Below are 25,004 nucleotides of genomic sequence, written 5' to 3' on the forward strand. Positions count from 1 at the left end.
GCAAATTTTTTTTAGAGAATTAGCCATTTCAATCACAGTTCTCGCCTCCCTGCATCTAAATATTCCACCAAAACAATTCCTCTGTCACTATTCCTTCACTTATCTCCACTCAAGACAAGTCAGACCATTCTACACGGTGCTGTATCAGAACTAGAGAATGGTCCGACTGTGCAAGACTGTGACTGAGCATTTCTACTTTGAAACTGCAGTGTACCAATGACAATCCCAAAAACACAAATTTAGTAACAATATGAAGGAATCAGTCAAGTAATCAATCCTGTCAATATGCAGTTTAGAGCTTTTTTGCATCATTAATCTTCACAACCTCTTTCCATTTCAAACACATATGGCTGAATTACTCCAGTATTGCAGTTTACGATTGTGTTTTGCAGCAATTTTGCAGCTGAATGGTGTGGCTACATGAGACTAAAGCTAAGCTAACAGACTCCAGATTTATGTTTAGCATACAGGGTGTATAATATGAAGTATTCTAACTCGCTAGATGTATACTGCAGGCATAAACTTGCTATTTGCTGCACATTTCTTGTCGTTTTCACTTCCCTTTCCATTATCTATGTTTTACCTTTCTGCAAACTGAAATTTCAATTCTCACAGATGGTTTGGATCATGCAGTGAGGCAGCTTTGCTATTTTTCAGAGAATTAGCCATTTCAATCACAGTTCTCGCCTCCCTGCATCTAAATATTCCACCAAAACAATTCCTCTGTCACTATTCCTTCACTTATCTCCACTCAAGACAAGTCAGACCATTCTACACGATGCTGTCAGAACTAGAGAATGGTCTGACTGTGCAAGTAACATTCCTAAGAAATCAATGTTGTCAAGCTGCAGCTTACAGCTTTATGCATCATTAATCTTCAGAATCTGTTTCTATTTCATGTATGCACGACTGAATTACTCCAGTATTACAGTTTATGATTTTGCTTTGCAGTAGTTCTGCAGCCGTCTGACTACGTGACGCTAATGCTAAACTAACAGGCTTCAGCTAGTGTCAAGCCTCTCTTGACCTCAATGTGGCTTTATACTCTGAAGCTACTATGTCGGTCCAAATAAACACATTCAGACCAGATAAATCTAATTCTTTCTTTAATCTTTTTCAGGTGAATCGGCTCCTTCTGCCTGCATAGATGTTCTCCTACAGTCAGGCTGTGATGTGTGTTAAAGTGTTTGCCAGTCAGTAAAGTCTCCCGTAGTACTGTGACAGACAAGTCAGCACAGATTTAAGCTTCAGTGATGCTTTAAACCCTTCAGTCAACAAAAGAGGTTTCAGGCAGCTTGCTGAAAGCTGCCCCATGGCTGCATTTCTGCACCTGCAGCGTTAAACTACCAGGACTGGAATCGGGCTGCAGGAACATCTGAGGCAGGTAGCTTTAAAGTTTAATTAAGCTTACTCAGGTGTTGCACAGGTGAGAATGAAACAGAGATGATGGGAAAGCACTAAAAAACATGAATACAAAACCGTTTTTTAAATTTTTTTGTCCATGAATCAGCTACAAAATTGAAAAATGGACTTTGAGGATATAAAAAAATGCAAAACTACAGGGCAGAAAAGGAAAAAATGACGTTGTGTTTATGTTTTGTTTACTTTGGGAGTAATTTTGGAACCTTGTTAGAGTTTATTTTTGTATTCTTTTCTTTCTTGGAGTGCTCTTTCTTCGGTTTATGCACCCAGAGCAGTTGTGGTTTAGCACTGTTGACACCCTTTTTGGAAATTTTGTGTGTATTTTGGTTTTCTTTCTTTGGTGTTGTGTAATTGTGCATTTTGTTTGCAGTTCTGTCTCCATGTTTTTTTTTTTTACTGGAATTTTACTGGAATTATGTATTTTTGATAGTAAGACAAAAAAAAGCTACAAAATTGTACTTAGATGATGAAACTTGCTCCATACAGCTCACTGAACATCTAAAAATGCATTAATTCACACTTTAATTACTATTGTTTGCCAGCATTTATCACCTTCACTACCATTTTAACATAAATAGTTCACTTTACAACAATAATTAAATGGATCCAGTTGGATAATTTATGATATCAGTCTTTAGACAGATTGATTATAAGGTAGAGTTTTATTACCAAAAAGCTATAAAGTGGGTGTGATCAGAATAATTTAGTCTCATCAGTACAGAAACAACAGACTTTATATTAGTGGAAAGCTAACAGTTTGCTGCTAATAATGATCTATATTCAATATATATAATAATTTATTAGACTGAACAGACATGTATTTTTTGGTAGTTTAGATGTTTTTCTGTTGAGGAAGGACACTTAATTTATGTAGTTTTGGTTATTTCCTACGAACACACTCCTGATTAATTTTTCCTTGCAGCAAAACAATTTTCAACCTTTTTAGAGCTGATGTTAGTGATCCTTTTTCAAATAAACCACCCTGTGATGGTATTTAAACCCACACTGAGTGTTGGATTTGTTTATTGAAGTTATTATCAAAGGCATATCCAAATGCCATGCAGTTTTTGAAGCTGTTTATCTTGTGATTAACACCTGATAATATAAAAATGTCATTAGAAAATCCCACTGTGTCGGCTTTCTTTATTGGAATCCTTTGGTTTGATGTGAGGTTTTGGTGCATGTACGATCAACGTAAGGGTGTCTGGTGGAGTTTTCTTGCAAATAAACAGCAGTTAAACTAAAAAAAACACCTGCAAATTGGATTTTTTCTTAAAGTTTTTGTCTTGCGTTGTACATCCATGTTAAAAATTCTGGTCTTTTTCTTGTTTTTACTGGCATATTTCATGTCCTATGTACATTATTCCACTGCAGATGGAATAATGTACATAGGACTGCATCAGGTCACTTTAATGTGTCTATATGCACAAGACAAACAAACAGAGCTGCTAAAAGACAAACAAATGGCTCTATTAGAGGTCAGAAACTCCTTGTGTTAGCTTAAATAGTGCTCATAAAACCAGAATCCACTAACAAACAGCTGGTGCACATGATAAAAAAGACACTGAAATATCTCCAGCAAACTGCGTGCTTTAACGTGGAGTTTATCATCATTTTTTTTATCATGCAAAGACTGAATGTCATTTGAAAATCCCGTCGTCTTGGCTTTCTTTATTGGAATCTTTTGGTTTGCTTTGAGGTTTTGATGTCTGTGCGCTCAACTTAAGGGTATCTTACGGTGGCCGAGAGGTGCAAACCAAATTTACATAATGCAAAACACTTTTACAACCTCCAAGACAAATTTACAAGCGACAAAACACTTTTACAAGTCCAAAAACACTTTTACAAATCCAAATGTAACCGGAAAGGGAATGTCCCAACTCTGGGGTTGAAGCGGAAGTGACGACGAGGAGCGGCTAATGCAACGGACAGCGAGCGGGTGAAGTTTTGCCCGTTTTGTGGGGAACATATGAACCGATTGACGCGGTTTTGTTTTTCGTGTGGTCGGTCTTTAGAGTGTTTAAATGTCGCAGATCAGACCGACAGAGTGCATTAGCCGCTCCTCGTCGTCACTTCCGGTTCAACCCCGGAGTTGGGACATTCCCTTTCTGGTTACATTTGGATTTGTAAAAGTGTTTTGTCGCTTGTAAATTTGTCTTGGAGGTTGTAAAAGTGTTTTGCATTATGTAAATTTGGTTTGCACCTCTCGGCCACCGTAGTATCTGGTGGAGTTTTCTTGCAAATAAACAGCAGTTAAATTAACATTTAGGGCTACTTGACAAGCATTTCCCCCCCAAAACACCTGCAAATTAGATTTTTCTTTCACGTTTCATCCTGCATTGTACTTTCATGTTAAAATGACTACTTCTTTCCTATTTTTGCTGGTATATTTCATTCCAAATTACCACCACAGATAGAATAATGTAAATAGGACTGTATCAGGTCACCTTTTTGTGTCCATATGCACAAGACAAACAAGCATGGAGATGCTAAAAGACAAACATATGGCTCTATTACAGGTTAGAAGCTTCACGTTAGCTTAAATAAAAACCAGAATGCACCTAAAAGCTGCTGCACATGATAAAAAACACACAAAAATATCATCTACAGCAAACTTTGCATACATGAAGGTGGAATTTATCATCATTTTTATAATGCAAAGACTTAATTAACTCCAGTTTCAGCCACACTCATCATCCACATTAACTGTCCGCTGTTAGATTTATGTGCAGCAGAATCATCCTTCCACTGATTCCCCCGTAAACCTAATTTCAGCGAAACACAACTGGGTGTATTTTATTATGGAGGAGACGCGCTGTGGTGGAGCTCTTCTCAAAAATGAAGTGACACTCGGGGAAAGGCGTAGGACTGTAATTTCTTATAATGGGGATAGATGGCGTAAAGCTTTCCCCTGAGGGTTTTACAGGCCGCCGCTGCACAGGACAGCTGAACAAACACGGCGTGAAAAGGAAGCAGAGCGACGAGTGCATCGAGCCAAACACCAGACAGTCTACCTCCCGGTTCACACCCATCACCATCATTTTACTGAGCTGAGGGAGGAATGCAGCGATGGGCAGGATGCTATGTGATAAAGCTACTGACTTTTCAACACTAAAACTTGGTCAACAACTAAATTTACCTAAAAAAGGAGTTGAAACATGCACATAGCTGCAGATTTTCTAGATTTCTAATCAGAATTACTGAAAAAAGTCACAAAAACTTCTTTGAATGCACAATGTTTCATTTCTAGTTGCTTGGTAATCAAGTAAAAACATTTAAAAACAACATGCTGATGACAGTTAAGAGTTTAAGGCAAATTCAAGACCTTTTAATAAGGCTTTTGATTGATTCGATGGATTTTATTTAGTTATTGCTCTTCCTAGCAATAACTAAATTGGCTGATTTTTTTGTATTGACTTCTCTATTTATTCATTTATTTACATATTTTAATGAATTTATGTGCAATTCATTACTTGATCTTTATAATTTCTTATTCAGTTTTTATAACTTTTCACTCCTATTTCTATCTCTATTTTAATAATAGACATTTTATTATATTTTTTATATGTATCTATTTTATATGAGTCTATCTCATCTTTCCTCATTTCCTCATTCCTTATTTATAACATGATTTGAGGGGTTGTTTGTACTGTTTAATTGCATTTTTATTCCTTGTATATCTGTAAAGCCCCTTGTTTTGCATTTTATTTGTATGAAAAGTGTTCTATGAATAAAGTCTGACTGATTTAACATTAGACTCCTATAACAGTGGACAGTTAAAGAAAATTCGATGCAACAGAACTGCATATATTGTCTGTTTTTCCTGTGTAAAGTGACATAAGCTGACAGATTTATTCACTTCTCATGACCTATAAATCGACTTTAGTGTGTTCAAACTGTAATACATCAGGTTGTATGTGAAAAAAAATATGTTGAAGATGCAAAACTGCATTAAATCAATTTGATTACTGGTAACTGAAGGTTTGTGCTATTATTCACTAAATCCACAGATCAGCCAGGATGTTAACGCCGCTGACAGCTGAAGTAAATAGCATTAATCATCTTACAGAGCAGCATCTGCAGGGAAACCTCCAGTCCTGCATGTTGCAGCAACATTGACTGATATTTTTCTGACCAGTCCACATCTCATGTTTATCTGGATGCTGTTAAACCAAACTATAGTTAGTTCAGGATGCAGTAAATCAGCCCAGTTCTGGTTCATTTGCTCTGGATACCAGCTGAGTTTAAAGTTTCACAATTTGTTTATAAAGACCCAGATTGCTTTGGCTCCATTTTATATTACTGGTTTGTAAGGGAGTACAAAGACACAAAATCATCACTAAAAGATGCTAAATCACCACGAAAAGATGCAAAATCACCAATAAAAGGTGCTAAATCATCACTAAAACATGCAAAATCACCACTAAAAGATGCAAAATCACCTCAAAAAAATGCCAAATCAGCACAAAAAAATATAAAATAATCACAGAAAAATGCAAAATCACCATAACAAGATGCATAATCACCATTGAAAGGTGCAAAATCAGCATGAAAAGATGCAAAATCACCACTAAAAGATGCAAAATCACCACTAAAAGCTGCAAAATCACCATGAAAAGATGCAAAATCACCACTAAAAGATGCAAAATCACCACAAAAAGGTATAAAATCATCACTAAAACATGCAAAATCACCACAAAAAGTTCCAAATCACCTCAAAAAGATGACAAATCAACACGAAAAAATATAAAATCATCACAGAAAAATGCAAAATCACCATAACAAGATGCAAAATCACCACTGAAAGGTGCAAAATCACTACGAAAAGATGCAAAATCACCACAAAAAGATGCAAAAATCTTCACTAAAAGATGCAAAATCATCACTAAAAGATGCAAAATCACTACGAAAAGATGCAAAATCACCACAAAAAGATGCAAAATCTTCACTAAAAGATGCAAAATCACCATGAATAATGCAATTTTTTAAAAGCCTTTTTTTGGTTCCTGTTCTGTTCTTTCTTCAGTTTCTCCTCCAAAGACAGCAGTACTTTTCTGCTTTTTTATGTTGCTTTTACTTCTTACCGGTTGTCTCATTTCACTGTTTTCTAGTTTACTTTTTGTTATTATTGTTCCTGCTCTTTTTAAAATCTCTCCATGATGCTTTACTTTTGCTCTTCTGCTCAAATCGTCGTCTTAATCATTGTCATGACCTCCAGGCGTTTACATGAACTACTGCATGTTATTAACTTTTTGTCCTTTCTCTCCTGTATATTTATGTTTTGTCCTCTCTGTCCTCTCTCCATGGATCCTCTCTGCAGGTATTTCTGGCTCTGCCATTGCTCTCCAGTGTTTAATGCCCTCTAGTTTGTCTGTTTTATCCTTCACCCTCACCCCGACCAGGCAAGGCAGACGGCTGCCCTCCCTGAGCCTGGTTCTGCTGGAGGTAAAGGAGCTCTATGGATTTGTTGGGTTTTCCGTGTACAAATTTGTTGGATCTTAACTTTAGTTTATAAATTTGGCTTGCAAACTTTCCATGATTAGTAATATTGCATGGTTTTAATCTTATTTTTTTGATTTAGTCAGGCAAAGTTTGTATTTCTGAAAAATGTTTAAAGTTTTGACCAGAATATTTAAACCCCCAGTTATGTTACAGGCCAAATTGACCCACTGTAAAGTGAAAAAAATGTTTAAAATTGTTAAAAAAAAAAAAAAAAATTCAGCATGAAGTGTAAACAACATATTGAATGAAAATGGGTCACATATTTGCACCCTGAACAGAAATATCATGTTAATTTATCAACTCCAGAAAAAGAAAAAAATTCTAAATGTAAAATAAAAAATTTTAAAAATCAATGTCATGTAAACTATTGTATTTTATATATAGGTCATTCCAGTGTACATTAAAAAAAAGGTTTGAAAATGCATTTTTAAAATGAGAAACAAGTGAATTATCCTCATTGAACCATGATCTGTGAGATTGAAGACTGGGACCTGGAACTGAGGATCTTCTAGCTGTGAGGCAACAGTGCTAACCCAACGAATAACTAGGTTTTAAAGTTCTTTTAAACCATTTAAAAGCCAAAATTTAAAGGTAGAAATCTATTTACACATGTTTCTGGTAAACATGATTGTAATTAATGTGATTCAAGTAATTTTATGGATTTTTAAAAAACATATTTAGTATTTTTGAAATGCACAGAAATATCAATAAAATTGCAAAAACAGACTGTGAATTTACGCATCGAAAGTAAAATAGCTAACCTAAACTAAATAAAGAAGTTTTTATGTAAAGCCATAAGTCTTCTAAAGTCTTGTAGCTGCAAGGTAACGGTGCTAACCAGCCAACCTGAACATATGTGAGAGAAAACTGGCCAACAACGTGTTCACCTCTCACATCGATGTGCCACCTTTATGAGACGTTTGTAATCTCACTGAGCTGTTTAAGTCGAAACCGTCTCCGTTTGTAACAACAGATCCAGCTACAGCCCAGCAGCTGGGAACATCTCCAGAATACGAGCGCCGGCGTGGAGGTAGGATCGGCCTTCAGATGTTTTAACCTCCTACCAAGATCTGACTTGTGGGAACAGCTGCGTGAAAACACATGATGTCTGCAGCAGCCCTGAGCTTCAACACGCTGGTTTGGATTTTCTACAGAGTTTACAGTCTGGAAATATTCTCCCGTCCTGTAAGATTCTTTTTAAAAAGATGTAAATATCCTCTGGAAGTGCTGAACATCTGTTTATTATTTCTGTCTGTCTGACTTTCACTAAAACACAACAGAGAAGACAGTCTTTTACTTCGCAGCATCAAAAAAATAAATATTGTATCTTGCTTCTTTCTTTTTTTTTGTTAAAAGTTGTTACCTGGAAAACTCACGTTGAGTTCAGGAAGAGAACACCTGGATGTCTGCCATCACAGATCTGAACATCACCATGGTGTGGAAGAAACTGTCAGTGGACTTATTTAGAAAAATTGAAAATATGAGGCTGTAAGTCCTGATATATGAAAAACTGCAACAAAACAAGATTGAATAGCAAATTTAACAGCAAACCCAAAGACAGTCGGTTAATAATTTGTGGACTGATGAGTATGCAATGTAAAAAATAATGTTTGGGCTCCACAAAACAATTAATTTAGATTTTTAATGAAATTATGTTCAACCAACAAACTACATTAAGTTAAAAGAATTGAGTTTTTTCTCTGCTATCAAAATGTATTTGTAATTATTTATTGATTGGTAGCATGGTTTGGTGTTTCAAGGGTTCCAGCTACTCTGACGTTATTTAAAAACTTTTTTTGTGATGTTGTGTTCTTAATAACTATAATCAAAACTAAGATTCTAAGTTGACAAACATTTTTTTAAAAATAAAGTTGCTCCAATGAAAAATCTTTTACCAATTTAATTCATTTAACAGCAATTAATCTATTTTCTTGTCTTTTAATCCAGTTAAATGATCATAATGTCTACTTTTATGCTTTATTTTTGTGATTTTAATGCATGTCTGCCTTTAAATCATTTCTCTGAATGTATTTCTTTGCCATTGTAAAGCACCTTGTATGAACTGCGCTGTACACATAAACTCGCCATGCCTTAAAAAACAAAACAAAAACAAAACAATCAAGAAATCCAGCTTGTTTATTTGAACAACAAATACATCTGGGTTTAAATTTCACACAATTAGTTGATGCAACAACCAGTATCATTAACCTGTAAAAGTAATTCAAGCTTAAAAGGTCTATCTAAATTAGTTAATTCATTACTCTGCCAAGTTATGTGATGATTGGCCTTGATTTGTCTGTCTGTCTGTCTGTCTGTTGCAACATCACTCAAAAACGGATTAACGGATTTGGATGAAATTTTCAGGGAAAGTCAGAAATGACACAAGGACCAAGTGATTAGATTTTGGCAGTGATGCGGCTCATAGTCTAGATCTATGGATTTGTTAAAGATTTCTGTATCATTGCGAGATAGCACCACAGTGTCACTGTCACTATGACAACAAGTGAACACTACGTCAGCTGCCTGCTGACGACCAATGACTGAGCAGCCTTGGAGGAGTACTGCGCTCTTTGAGTGCCTTTCTTGTTTAATAAAGTGGTGGGAAAACATCCCTTGAGATACTTTTTAGATTGATTTAGATTTATTTTTGTTCGGAATCCAAAGTAAAAGAAAATTATTTTTTTAAAAAATGGTTGTGTTTGTTGGACGTCTATAATAGTAAAACCCATTTTTAACCCTATAGAGCCCAGCGTAGCATGGGTGCTATGATTGCACATTTGTTTTTGATTGGTGGTAGATTTGAAACCAGATCAAATAGATGAATCATTCTTTTTGCATATAAAATCTGGGGAGTTAGACTAACATTTCACACATTTGCCAGGTCTCAGAGCGCTTTTTGGTTGCAGTGATGGGTTTGTAAAAATACACAATAAAGCACACATTAAAAAAAATCTTTATAAATGAGACTACAGGATATTGTGCAACTTTTTCGTTTTTTTACAAATCAAATTGATACAGCTATGCTATTTCTGCATTTTGAAATATATGTAAAAAAAAAAACAAAAACGACTTAAAAAAATTCATTGTAGCAGTTAAGACATAAGTCAATACATGTTATTAAAATTTGGGATATAAAGGTTATATTGATGTAAAGCAAATAAAAATACTCTGCACTACAGTATGTAAAAATGTAAGAACATGTCCTTGCACAATAGTAGGTCTTAAAGGGTTAAAAATGTTCCCTGAACCAATCATGGATGTACTTTTACAAAATGTTTTAATCCTAAAGATTAATATTATACACAAACCATGTCGGACTTGAGCTTGATACAATTACGAAACAATAAAATGTTTTTCATAAATAGAACAAACCAACAATCACATTTAATATCACTTTGTCCTTTTCTTTTTTTGCCTTCAATATATTTTATTTCTAACTCTGCCAACACATTCAGCATCACGTCTGATGACAGAAATGAAAGGATTTCAGGCACTTTCTGACCTCGAAAAACTGTCTGATTGAACGCTGCTGCGCTAATAAAGACAGACGAGAGGAGAGATGTGATGGGAGAGCTTCTTCCATTTGTCCAGAGGAGGATCCCCTGACCCAGCTGTCCACAGTCATCCCTCCATCAATCACTCCTCAATGTTAATCACCCTCCATCGATTATTCTCCAGAAATGACATCATGTGTTTCATTCGACTTCGTAATCCATTACTACAGATTTGCTCCGGTTTTGGTTCTGTGCGGAGAGCAACTCGGGCAAATAAGATTAATCTATTCACGGTGTAGCCGGACCGTGGCTTTGCATTTGCTGGACGTATAAAAGGCCATTAGTCAGAATCACAAATGTGCACACACACTCAGACTCGAGAGTTCAAACTTCTTCAAACAGTGGCAGTTTTCAAGCCGATAAGGACGTTAAATTTGGTACCAAAATTCTAAATATGCCACCTTTAAACAGTCCTGCTAAACACATGACAACTGAGGAATGGAACTTGGTAAATCTTGACATGATGCATTCATGTAAACTCTGACAAACAAACTAACTAAAAGCATTCATGCAGCTCAACATTTCATTATTGTCCTTAGAACCTGAGAAGTCCTACATGAGCTTTGAACAATAAAAAAGTTAGAAAACAGCAAAATACCTGCTCTAAATTTTAGAAACTGGGAAATGCAGCAAAAACATTTAATTCTTTGTAATTTTAGATTTACCCAGTAGGAGAAATACCATTTATATGTGCACTATAAACATGAACAAGTGTGCAAAACTTTTTTTTCAAAGCAGCATTTTTTTCCAGTGAAGATAACAACTGAATCAGAAATCCAGTTTAGACATTGATAATGTGGTAAATGACTATTCTAGCTGGAAATTTTTAATGGAATATCTCCATAGGGGTACAGAAGAACATTTCCAGCAACTATCACTCCTGTGTTCTAATGCTACAGTGTGTTAGCTAATGGTGTTGAAAGACAATTCGATTATTAGAAAACCCTTGTGCAGTTATGTTAGCACAAGAATGAAAGTGTCATGGAAAACATGAAATTGTCTGGGTGATACCAAACTTTTGAATGGTAGTGTATGTTATTAAGTAAAACGTGTTTCATTGGTAGCATTGTTGAGTTAATAATTCTTAAAGATGGTAGGGTCACATCCATTGTTGCGTCGTTTTCTTTGTGACCAATCTGTTGATCAGTGTTTGAAGAACCATAACTTGAGAAATAATGTAGTTAGAGTCCTGAAATTTGGCAGGTTCATTGTTGTATTCCTCCATGGTACAGCCCTGTTGGGCTAATTGATGACTAGAAAATCCTTGTGCAGTTATGTTAGCACATGAATAAAAGTGTAAGTTTTCATGGAAGACATGAAACTGTCTGGGTTACCACAAACTTTTGAACGGTATTGAATGTTTCCTGACTAACCGGCTGCAGTGGTTTGTTGGTCAGAGTGAAGTTTATTTGAAGCACCTCCAACATTTTAGTTGAACTGATGAAGAAATCATGAGCTGAAGTCGCAAAAACTTCAAATCTTTTCATACTGCTTGTTATCTAAACGCAATAAATAGGAGTTTCTCCGGTGAATGGTAAAATGTTGTTCACTTACCCACTTACCACAACATATGAGCTTAATTAGCTGTATTTTTAAGTAAATTGGATTTAGATTGTTTGCTTTGTTTCCTGATTTTTAAACCAACATTTTTGCAATTAAAATTTCAACTACATCAGTCATTTCACCAACTTTTCCCTCAGACACAAGTTGACCATTGCAACATTGGTTTCCAGACTATTTAACTACACACAGTGAAATGCAGACGACCACTCTATAGGCATTGTGGGTAACATTAGCCAACCTCAGCAGCCCCCTGTTATTACACACTGTAAGGCTGCTTGTATCTGATGGACATTAAGGTGCAAAACAAAAAATGACGTTACTTTTGCTCCTGCTGTGTGTGGTTTAACATTTCAAAGGAAGGACCACATTTGTCCTTGGTAGGGATATTTCTGAGGGCCAGTAGGTCAAGAGGATCGTATCCTTTTCAAAGCAAACTGTCTTGAACTGAAATGTGGATCATTGAAAAACCAACCAGCTGACGGACCACAACGTGATACTGAACCCTGCAAACGACGCCTGGATGCCGCGCGCTCGTGTTGAAACTTGAACATGAAACGCCGGCTGCCGCTCATGAATCATTAACAGTGGATCACAGAGCATGTAAAAACCATGTCAACTTTGAGTCAGGCTGTATGAGCGCCGGACTCCGGGGGCCTCCAGCACCAGAGGATGCAGGTTGGACTCATGAATATGAACACAGAGTGGACAGCGAGTCCACTTGACTGAAAACGCTCGCTGAGAGAAACCGCTGAGGAAGTGTCGGCGTAAGAAGTGACCCGTGGTGTGGATTTCAGAAGCGCTCTGGGCTCCTCCCAGCTGGAGCACTCACACGAGATGTTATTTGGCAGATGAACATTTCATTAACTTGAATCCGATTTGGCAAAGAGAAAGACAAGGATTTTGTCGAGGTTGCTGCTCTGCTGCGCTGAGCTCTCTGAGTGCTGGATAATGCGTCCGCATTTCTCATTATAACCGCATATATTAGCATTTTTACAGATATGTAGAGCACATGTGCAGAGTCAACAGCGTGGCTGCATACTAGACAACAACCATGGGGGAAAAAATTAAAAAAGGATTGTATTCAACATTACAAAAGTAACTTTGTGCAAAAAATTCAATGTAAAAAATGCATCTTAATTCTCCTGTTATGTTGTGGGTCAAAATGACCCATTTTAAAGTTAAAAACATCCCAAAAAGTAGTTAAAAGTATGTTTTTGGTATGAAACTTCTTCTCCTGGGCTTAATTGAACCACTCACTCTTCTATAAGTGGGTCAGAAATGACCCTTATTCAAATCAATGTGCAAGAAAACAACGCCAAGGGTTAATAAGTGTAATGGTTCATTTCTCATATTCACCCTAAACAGAAGACGTGTCACGTACTTTGGAAAGACGTACAGATAGAATACACATTTTGCATTTTTTCTTTTTATGGAGTGATGTTGACAAATTAACACAAGACTCCTCTTCTGTTCAAGGTAAATATATGAAATTAATAATTACACTTACAGTTATTAAGCCAAGAGTGTTAAAATACATTTTTGTATGGAATGTTTGCAGGTCAAAGTTACCCGTGGAATGTTGAACACAATCTTTTTAATTAGCCCCCCCCCCCCCCCCCCCCGCCATAGTTATTGTCTTTACTGACATTATTATTACTCCGCCAAGGAATGGGGCGGAGTAATGTGACGATCAGCATGTGTTTGAGTGTTTGAAAGTCCATCTGTCTGTCTGTTAGCAGATCTATGGATTTGTTAAAGATTTCAGTATCATTGCCAGATAGCGGCACGGCGTCTCTGTAACTATGACAACAAGTGAACGCAACGTCAGCTGCCTGCTGACGATCACATGATTGTGATCCTACTACAAATTGGCCGCTGTGGACCACGACTTGTTTAAAGATTTCATCAAATGATACAACGACTGAGCAGCCTTGGAGGAGTACTGTGCTCTCTGACAGCTTTTCTAGTTTAATTAAGTGGTGGGAAAACATCCCTTGAAATACTTTTGCATTCTGATTTAGATGTATTTTTGTTCGCAATCCAAAGTAAAAGAAAATGATTTTAAAAAAAAACAAAAAAACATTTGTGTTTGTTGGATGTCTATCATAGTAACATTAACCCTATAGAGCCCAGCGTAGCGCAGGTGCTCTGACTGCATATTCATTTTTGATTGGTGGTAGATTTGAAACCAGATAGGATAGATCAATCATTCTTTTTGCATTTAAAATCTGTGGAGCTAGACTAACATTTCACACATTGAACAGGTCTCAGAGAACTTTTTTGGTTGCAGTGATGGGTTTGTAAAAATACACAATTGTGATCCAACTACAAATCCACTGCTGTGGACTTATTGGGACTTATCCGTTGGAAATCATACAAGGAACAACTGATTAAACTGTGGGGGTGTTTCCAAGTCCCATCAATTCCCACCAACCACCACATATTTAGGTCATGCAATTTGGTATCCGTACATTACGTACACATGCATAACACACGCCTGAGCTCAGCGCAAGATCACATTTTATTAAAGATTTCATCCGTCAGAAATGATACAACGACTGAGCAGCTTTGGCGGAGTACTGCACTCCCTGAGTGCTTTGCTTGTTCTGTATTTATTATACTTTATGTTAGACTTAACTAAACATATAAAAGCGCTCAACAGACTGCTACAGTTGACTCTTTACTGTACATGTTTCTCATTATAACCACATATATTAATGTTTTTATAGATATATGGAGCACATGTGCAGAGTTAACGGTGTGGCTGGAGGTACAGTACATGCACTGCAAATGTGAAACATATAATAGAATTTAAAAGTAATAAAGCAGCCAATAAATGACTTGTTTGTCCCTTATGGTGTTTCTTCTAATGAATGAGTGATTAGGAATAATATTTGTCATATTTTAGAATTACACCTCTGACATAAGGAACGTTTCTGTTGCTCACTCTATTAATTACAACACTTGCACATGTTTTTCACACTTGCAGGCTTGTGTTAAAGCTCTCGTGCACACCTCTGGGAGTGTGCATGTTGCTCTACATTGTGTTTACCTTCCTCTCAACAAGCTCTTCATCGCTCTCTTCCCCTAAAGCTGTCTGCAATCTGCACAAAATAATAGGCTTTGTTGTGACTTCACGCTTCCAGCAGGAGGTTTTTCTTTTTTTTGTTCCCTTTTCATTCTTTAAATTGCTCTTCACGTCCGCTGACGGAGGGCCGAGATTGAATTGTAAAGCTTTAAGGTGAAGTTCGTCTCCGTGTCCTCTTTCAGGAAAACCCTCCAGTGGTTCTTTATGGTTGTGTCAGCTGCAAGGACAGGCAGCAGCTTTCATGTGAGGCAGTCATGACCATATAGTCGTCGACCTTGCCAGGCCTGCTGTCAGCCATTAATTACTGAAGCTATAGGAGAATTAAAACCTCGGCTTCGGAGCTGAATAACACTTGGCTGCGTCCCTGCTGTTCTTAATTTGCGAACCTTATTTTTCATCTCCAGTTGCTGCTACTGAGGGTGATTTTTGAGTAGCTGCAAATTACACATCAGAGACGGCTTCCAAATGTGGACTGCTGCTCTTTTTGGTTGACAAGTTCATTAATTTACATCTGAGAGAATGGCAGCTTGTCAATGGGGCTGTAATGTGGAGCATGTAATGAGGGGAATGTTTTGTTCCAACAGATGCCAGACAAGGCCAATATTACAGCTATAACAATTCCAGGAATCTTGCAACAACAAGAGAATTAGTTTTTTAATAGAACTGCCTTTAGGGAAGTGTAACCCTTTGATTAACCGCTGAGGAATCCTCTCTTCTCGATGGCATGATTCAAATATCTGTACGAGAAACAAGCACCGACTGTTTGCACAAAACAGCAGGTTTCTGCTCTGATCTGTTTGTTGTTACCACCTAGGTAAATTTTTTTCAGCCTGACCTTCCTCTGCTGCAGACTCTGTCATAAGCATTTTCACAACAGACTAATTTACAATCAACTATAACTGATATTATAAAGGGAATTGTAAAATCTTTTTGGCAAAAAGCCACCAAGAGGAATTTTGAGGCATCTTAATCAATATAAATGTGCAAATTAAGTACAAGATTAGTTTAACTGCATCATAAATGTCACATAACACATACAGAAATGTATTTTATTTGTTAAAAACTGTTTTATAATTGCCAATTTTGAATTAATCACAACCAGAGAGAATATTCTTTTGTACACTATGACTTTCTGGGACACCACATAACTTCAAATCATCGATCCGCAGCGATGTTTGGCAACACTAATGAAGAAGCTAGCTATCTAGCTAATGCTACACCAAGCTAATATAGTGATATGTATGAGAAGGTGCAGAAATCTTGGTGGGATCAGGGTGAAAATGCAATTTAAAGTAAAATAAGTGCTTGTAAACTTGCAGCCTCAGTGCTCAAATAATGCCCCATGCATTTTGAAGCACTCTTTTACTTAAAACATGCAGGTAATGAGGGTTAATATAGCACTGTAGTGTCGTCAGAGGCCTTATTCACATTGTCTTCTTAATTTTTTTCAACACTTCAAAATTTTGCTTCAAATTTACATGACAATTTTATAGAAACATGGCTAACATTCTGCTAAATGCTTTACTCTTTCTTGTGTGCTGCAAAGTTCATCACCTGCATTATGCTTGTCACCTGCAAATCTTCACCTCAATGTGGTTCCTGCTTGTTCCATTACTTTATTGGAAAACGTGACGAAATTTATTGCCTTTTTTTTCCCTGAAGATGCATATTTATTAAGCAATCAAGATGAGCAAAGACAAATGTGTTGTTTTCTGCGAGCGCTTTGCAATAAAAGTCAAACAGCTGAAGGCTTTAATGTGAAGCGGCGACAGTATAATGTCGTATGTGCAGTAAATTAATAACAGCTCCGACGCGGTGTGAAGAGATGCAGCAGTAAACAGTGAGGCGACTGATGAATACCTTCATGTTGAAAGCTGGACTCCACCACTGCCAATAAAAACACAGGGCTGGAAATGCTGCATGTAAATACACCTGAATAGATACTGCAGGATAAATGCCAATCATACATTTCATTTAATAAATGAGCTCTGATTTCATGAATATCTCATGAAGGGTTATATACTACTGCTCAAAAGTTTGGGGTCACTTAGAAATGTCCTTATTTTTTGAAAGAAACGTTTTTTTTTCAATTAAGATGATATTAAATGAATTATAAATTCAGTCTAGACATTGTTAATGTGGTAAATGACTATTCTAGCTGGAAACGGCTGATTTTTAATGGAATATCTCCATAGAGGTACAGAGGAACATTTCCAGCAACCATCACTCCTGTGTTCTAATGCTACATTGTGTTAGCTAATGGTGTTGAAAGGCTCATTGATGATTAGAAACTGTTGTGCAGTTATGTTAGCACATGAATAAAAGTGAGTTTTCATGGAAGACATGAAACTGTCTGAGTGACCTCAAACTTTTGAACGGCAGTATATATCTACAGATCATTCCAGAATTGGAGGACATTTGGACATTTTTAAATAATAAACCTTCTTTTTTACAGTTTTCTGCTAAATGCTCATCAGTAATAGGTAATAAACTATCAAAGGCCTGATTGGCTCAACTTACACATCAAAGGTACCATTTTCCATGTTTTATTTGTTGTTTGCTAACCCTACTCTAAACTTACTCCATGCTAATGTTAGCTTTTTCTCAGCAGTAGAAGCTAGATATTTAGCTAGCTTTTACTGCTGACCAAGAGGACAAACTTACTGATGGAAAACATGAATGGTAGTGTATATTAAAGCTGTAAATGTGCACTGTAGGCCAAACATTGTAGACTGAGATGAGGAAAACTGGGCTGTTTTTGATGGGAACAATGGAGACACCAGTATAAGGAAAACATAAATATTTCCAGACAGCAGGAGACAAAAAAAACAGCCGACCTTATACAAAACGCTGCACTGACAACAACCGCTATAGGAAGAAAGTCATTGAGGAGATGCAGAATAAATGAACTGACAAGGCTGCTTGTGAGCCTGTTTTAAACACTAGAAATAAAGAAAAACAGCAGTGCCAATAACTATATGCACAATACACACAGCGCTTTAGAATATGTTTAAAACTACCCTCACAAATAGGGTCATGTTAGCAGAATTGGCTCTCATCAAATGTTTATTTCCTCCCCTGCATAACAGGCAGCTCTACAACCTTCTGCTGAGTGCATAGGCTTATACACTGTTATTATATTGACTTTATTGTTCATTCCCTGGAAGCCCAAATGACCTGGCAGCGAGGCTTCATATAACAGTAAGTGAAACGGTGTCTTAATTTTAGCTGTGAAACAAATAACCGTGAGTCAGTGCCTCTCCTCCGTCAGACTGCAAACACACAAAGCCATCTGCGAGCCGACCGAAGGAAGTGGCGAACTTGTGAAATAGCAGCGATTCAGCGAATCCTCCTGTGAATTTGCTCCTCAGTGCACTCTGTCGGTGAAGACTAATGATATGCAGCGTCGGCTCGTTTTATTTTAAACAACAAAGCAGGTGTGGTTTCTGTTCTGGATGTTATTATGTGGCGCTCGGTGACAGTTTGCAGCGGTATTGATGGTTTTTAGAGCCCTGTTACTTTCACATTGTGTATCACTGAATGTGCATTTTCTTTCGACAAATCCAGGACACCGATTGCTAAAAAAAAGGACACAGTTGAGGCTGATGACAAACTTCCCTCAGTCCAGGTTACTGTCAGTTTCTGTAAAGTCTTCCTACTCCGGTTTCAAATGTAGATCTCAGATTACATCTGTCATGAATCAGAAATGAGACTAAAGCTCATCTATTTGATTTAATAGTTCAGAAATAACCAGAGAGTACAAGAAACTAATAAATATCTTCATTCATCTTGACATTGGACTTCTCCCATGCAGAGGCAATTACAGAACATTGCAGTTTTTAAAAAAAAAATCACATTATTTATTATAAACATAGCAGCTCAAAGTTAACTTCCCAAACCTTGCTCGAACTTTATCCAGCCAATCAAAGGCTCTCAGTTTCTCCAGCCAATCAGAGGTGCCCATTTTACATAGTCAACCAAAGGCTCAGTTCCTCCGACTAATCAAAGATTCCTAAATTCTCCAGCCAACCAAAGGCTTTTAGTTTCTTGAGCAAATTAAAGATGTTAATTCCCTCTACAAAAACAAAAGCTCTCAGTTTCTCCAGCCAATCAAAGGCTCTCATTTTCTCTAACAAATTAAAGACTCACCTTTTCTTCAGCCAATAAAAAGTTCTCAGTTTTTCCAGCCAATTAGAGGTGCTCATTTTCTCTAAGATATTAAAGACTCGCAGTTTCTCCAGCCAATCAAATACTCAGTTTTTCCAGACAACCAAAGGCTCGCATTCTCTCTAGCCAATCAAAGACTTGCAGTTTTTTGAGTCAATCAAAGGATCACAGTTTCTCCAGCCAACCAAAGACTCTTAGTTTCTAAAGCCAACCAAAAGCCTCAAGTCTCTCCAGCCAACGTAAAGCTTGCAGTTTTTCCAGCCAATCAGGGGCTTGCCATTTCTCCAGCGAATTGAAGGCTCACAGTTTCTCTAGCCAGTCACAGGCTCATAGTTTCTTCAGCCAATCAAAGGTCCTCATTTTGTCAAGACAAAGGTTCTCAGTTTCTCCAGCCCATCAAATGCTCACTTTTTCCAGACAACCAAAATTTCTTTAGCTAATTTTCCTGTATTTTCTCTGGACAACGCATGCAGTTTCTCCAGCCAATCAGAGGCTCTGTCTCTCCAGCCAGTCAAAGGCTTGAGTTGGGTTTTCAGAATCAAAGGCTAACAGTTTCTCCAGCCAATCAAAGGCTTGCAGATTCTCTAGCCAATCAAAGGTTGCTGGGTTTTCCACCCAACCAAAGGCCCTAAGATTCTACAGCTCATTATTGGCCCCCATTTCTCTAGCCAATCATAGGCTTTCATTTTTTCCCAGGCTCTTAATTTTTTTAAGTATGTTGCTGTTATCTAATGCAACATGTTTTATTATCGCCACTGAAGTTGAATCTTTATACTTTATTTTCTTTTTGAGTTTCTGTCCTCGTCTTCTATCTTCATCTGGGACTTCGCTCTAGGATGTCACTTCTCACTGGAGTCTAACCGCCAAAATACTACTTCATCGTGCATGTTTCTGAGATAAACATTCGCTTTCTGCTTCATATGATCTCTCCTTATTGAACTAACCTTCATCCAAATCATTTTCTGTAATGGTTTCTGGTTTCAAACATTTGTCATTAGGCAGAAACAAGACTACAGAAACTCATTTATCCAATCTGATAGTTTGGGTCCTGATGGATAGAAATGACCAGAAAGTACAAGAAGCTAATAAATGAATTAATTCGTCCAGGCGTTGGACTCCTCCTGTGCTGTCTTCAATTCACCTTGTTCGTTATTAGCTGCTGGACCCTGGCTGCCTTCACCTTGACCTAAACTCATCCCTCCACCATCCGTAAAACCTGCAAGACTTCCAACAGCAGCAGCAGAGCGGCCAGCTGGAGGGTAATAAAAGACGCTGACGTTATAGTCATGTAAAAGCATGTTCGGCTTGTCTTTTGTTGAAATGCTGCTGCACATCTCTTTCTATAATTAGCCTACAAGGAGGAAGGAGAACAGAAGAAGATCCCTAAACTGCAACAGAGGATGCAAATTTCAGCTGAATTTCATTTTTTAAAATATATTCAGCCCTTAGCTTTTTCCATTTTATTTCACAACTATTTGCCACTCTGTCAGGATATTGTGTTTTTATTACATTCGCAGGGAGCATTTTCCAGCAAACATACTGTCATGTTTTGCACCGTGTATGAGATCTGGGGAGGATGAATGGTTCTGGTTAAATATTAATGAGGTAAACACGTTTTAAGTCTCAAGCTTCAAGTCATTTTTGACTTATTTAAGACTTAACTAAGCCCTTGATCTTTCCAAAACCTTTAACAGTTTGAAAATTTCTCCGTAGAATCAGATGTTTATTTTCAGGTGTGCAGCAGTGAAAGTTAACCACAATCTGCTTTATCTGCAACTTTTTGCAATTTCCCTGTGCAAAGTCGACGGCCAGCAACAATTTTAGACGTTGTGTAGACGTTCCCCAACCGACCTGCCAGCTCTCATCAGATCCCGATTAAAATTTAGCCGATTGGTGCCCAGAAATCCACTTCACTCCACTTCAGACAAATGAGATTGGCACAGAAAAACACACAACTTCAGGAAACTGTTCAAATCAACGTTGCCCATGTAGGACCTCATTGTCCTCAGTAAGAGGTCGATTATGAAAATAGGTTTAGAGTGGCTTCGGCCAAGTGTTTAAAGGGTCAAAACACAACCAGTAAAAATGCTTTATCTGCCGTGAATGGGTGCGGAGGGGACGGAGAGGGAAATATTCTCATTAAAAACTGAATTATGATGATGAATTCCTGCAGCATTCTACGAACTACCGAGCATAAATGCAATTTTTGCAGAGAAAGGGTTGTTGATTGACACATATCTGAGAGTTTTCCTGCTGTGAATAGCAGTGAATTCATTCCTTATCTTCCGTCCTTTTAGTTCACATCTAACAGGGACTTTGAGAGCGTGGGTCATGGTGGGGAGAGGAAAGATCAGGACTGAAGGACGAGGGGAGTTTAATGGTGGCCGGGCGGCAGCACTCACACCCTCAGGCAGAACTCTCCCTCGGCCTCCACTTTGACTCGCTTCCCCTTTGATAACTCCTCATATCGTGGCAGAACAAAAGCCTCCATCAGCCCCCAGTGGCCAATTTCCTCTCCCCCCCCATTACCTGGCCATTAAGGAAAACAGTGGAGGAAGAGGACGCTGAGCCCCGTCTTGCAGAGCCGGCCCCCGTCATTACTTACACCGTGGCTGCGTCGCTGCTTGCCTTGCAGCTGCTAATGATGAGGGATGGCAGTAAAAGGAGGAGGATCCCCTCTGTGCATTGAGCAGGAGGGTACAGTAACCTGATTACTGGTGGCTGTCTGGAAAATAGCATTACGTTCTCACTGCAGACGAGCCTCCGACTGTCCTAGATCCAAGTCAGATGAGTTTATCATCGTGCTTCTTGAGGAGGTGTCTGGTCTTAGTCCTTTTATTCTGTCTCCTTTAAACATTAGCATTCCACTCCATCATGATGTGTTTACGTTAAAGCATCCATTTACTATAGAGGGTCCAGGTGCCTTTCAGTTGCATGAAGTTGCAGCCAGAAAACGAATCACACTGAGGCGAATCTGCTAATGAGTTTACTTAAACCAGAAAATTACCTTTCATCATTTGGATACCTGCAGTTCAACTCATTTGTCTGTTCTGTCTCGAGTTTGAAATGGACACAGAGCTATTTATGGAGAGAGAAGGAGAGATAAAAGAGACTGACAGTCAGTAAAAACCAGAATCTACAGCCGTGCTAAAGCAGCTCTGTGAGGCTAAACTTAGGAACAGCAGAGCTCAGAGCTGAATGCTGAAGTCAGCAGCACGAGATGCTCACGATGGCGACGCTAATATGCTGATGCTGATGCAGGTATAATGTTTGCTAATGCATGTGTTGCTTGGTGAACCTTTGGTGAGTAAAGCATCTCTTGTTACAACTCCGGTCTTATCTTTTACCATCTACAATGAAGAAACCAAAATACTTCCACACACTGTTTTCTGGACGCTTTGTGTTGTGTGTATCTCATTTGCTCAGCTTTGCTCTCTGAAAATGCATACAACACAAACTAAAAACAAAGTTTGCTCATTGGGAATTCTTGTATTTGCATTTCCGGGTATATTCTTCTGTTTTTGTTCTAAATTATTCACAACAGTACAACAGTACTATTACTGTTGGGTCTTAGCCTTAAAATTTATCATAGTTTGGGAAGGTTGCATTTTATATAATTTGTAGGGTTTTATTTCTTAATATCTGACATATTTACACTAAATTCACACTCTAAATAATACCGTAGTGCCTGAACTTCAATATTTAACTTGTTGGAAAAATCTGTAATATTATTTTCCTGTTGGAAAGCAGTTGTGAAATCATCTGGGGCTTTTAATTTACAGTATAAAATAACAATGACTTGACTGTCATGTTTGCCTTCATTATTGTAGCTTAGTTTATGGACAGTAAAGTAGTACAAGTATAGTTCTGTTTATGGATATTTGTTTCAAATTTCAATGAGATCCTTACAATAATTGTTGAGATAATTTAGAAAAAATAATGAAAAGAAGGACAAACCTGTAGAGCAGAAGATCCTTGAGTAAACCTTTTTAGGTTTCTCATCATTGCAACTGTTTGAAATGATATCTAGAGGAACTCCTACTGAAGAGTTTACTTCAGGAACCTGAGACCCAAGACTTTTCTTTAAAATACATTACTCAAACGGGGACTTTGGCATTAATGTTGAGTCTTTTGCACAGGACATCTGATAAAATTTGCCCAAACATTCAAAACCAGCCTCTTAAACCTGCATTAATGCGTCAATGTTGTTCAAAAAAATGTCTTCTGATTGCGTTTGCTTCTAATCAGCGTATCTTTACCATGAATTTTACTGCTTCACTGTCACTTTTTTTTCAAGCAACCAATTATATATTAGATGGGGTGGGACTTCAGTTATTTCAAGCTCCCTTCAGCAACGTCTTCTTCAAACTGAACTGTTTAAGGTTCCTCCATGAAAAAAACCCTAAGACAACAACAACAGAAACATTCCCAGTTTCTAGAGGCTCTCCAACTGGTTCCGAATGGTGTTGACAGTTGTCCAAACTGTGGCTCTCTCTCTTAGGAATTTACAATCTTAAAAAAAAATACTAAGGCTACGGTTAACTCTAAACATTTATATACAATCATTGTTGTACACACTGACAATAACTAAATGAGGAAAAATTAACCTCTTAACTACCAACGGACTGTTAGATTCAATAGAAGAGTCCCATGCAGAGACACTATAAATAATACTATAGTGTCTTAACTTTAATATTTAACTTGTTTGATTAATTTCTAACTATTTTTCCTGCTGGAAAGCACTTGTGAAAGCAGCTGTGGCTTTAAATTTGCTGCATAAAGAATGATGACTTAGCTCGATATGAGTGTTTTGTCTCCATTTTTGTAGCTTAGTTTATGGACAGTAAAGTAGTGCAGCTATAGTTCTGTTTATGGGTATTTGTCTCAAATTTTAAAGTGATCCCTACAATACTTGAAGATCAGAGTAAGAATAAGTAAAAACAAGGAGAAGCCTTTAGGATTAAAAGTAGAGGAGCCTCCAGGAATCTGTTATAAACAATCATCGCTGTTCACAGTGACATTAACTAAATGAGGAGAAATTAAACTACCAGCGGACTGTTAGCTTACAGAGAAGACTCCCATCCAGAGACTGCATGAGACCAACAAGTACAACTAAAGCAAGACAATGAGACAATAAGTGCGTGGAGTAAGAGTCCACAACTTAATCTTCAATACACTTCAACAAAAAAAACCCCCTCCTTTATGAGACATTTGTTCAAATGAAAGTGACTTGGATGTCGCTATATTAGTCAGTTGAATTATCTTTCCAATTTTTCCACTGTTGGTCATCCAAGGACAAATTCTTCCCCCTAATGACCAAACTAGACTATTATCCTGTGCTTGTGTGTGTTGTGGCTAGAATTTTACTCAACAGCAGGTTTTTCACCAGAGTCTTGGCATCAAAACAAACCATTTGCTTATTTAAGTCATTTCACTACCACCGGCAATTACATGTCATCCTTGTTGATTCCAGCGCCCCTGTGGTGGCACCTTCACCCCAGTGGTACAAACACTCAGTAATCAGGTTGCCCAGACACAGGCCCACGAGGCCCTCCTTACCTTGAGTGACTTTGGCCAATTAAAGCCTTTGAAAGCAGCAGCTGCAGGACTAGAGAACTGTAGGGAGGGGATGGCTCATTATGTACAAGCATCAGCGCCACAACAACCTCCCCGCCTGCTGATCGTGACCCATTTTTAACCCCAGTCCA

The 25,004-nt window shown here is 37.7% G+C and overlaps 1 protein-coding gene across 3 annotated transcripts in view; it reads right to left on the minus strand.

The window, feature by feature from the left end:
• The window catches only part of pex5la (peroxisomal biogenesis factor 5-like a), a 198,729-nt gene that overhangs the window by 120,278 nt on the left and 53,447 nt on the right, over positions 1-25,004 (minus strand). The window lies entirely within an intron of this gene.

The sequence above is a fragment of the Amphiprion ocellaris genome, chromosome 2 (genome assembly GCF_022539595.1).
Source record: "Amphiprion ocellaris isolate individual 3 ecotype Okinawa chromosome 2, ASM2253959v1, whole genome shotgun sequence".
Taxonomy (NCBI): domain Eukaryota; kingdom Metazoa; phylum Chordata; class Actinopteri; family Pomacentridae; genus Amphiprion; species Amphiprion ocellaris.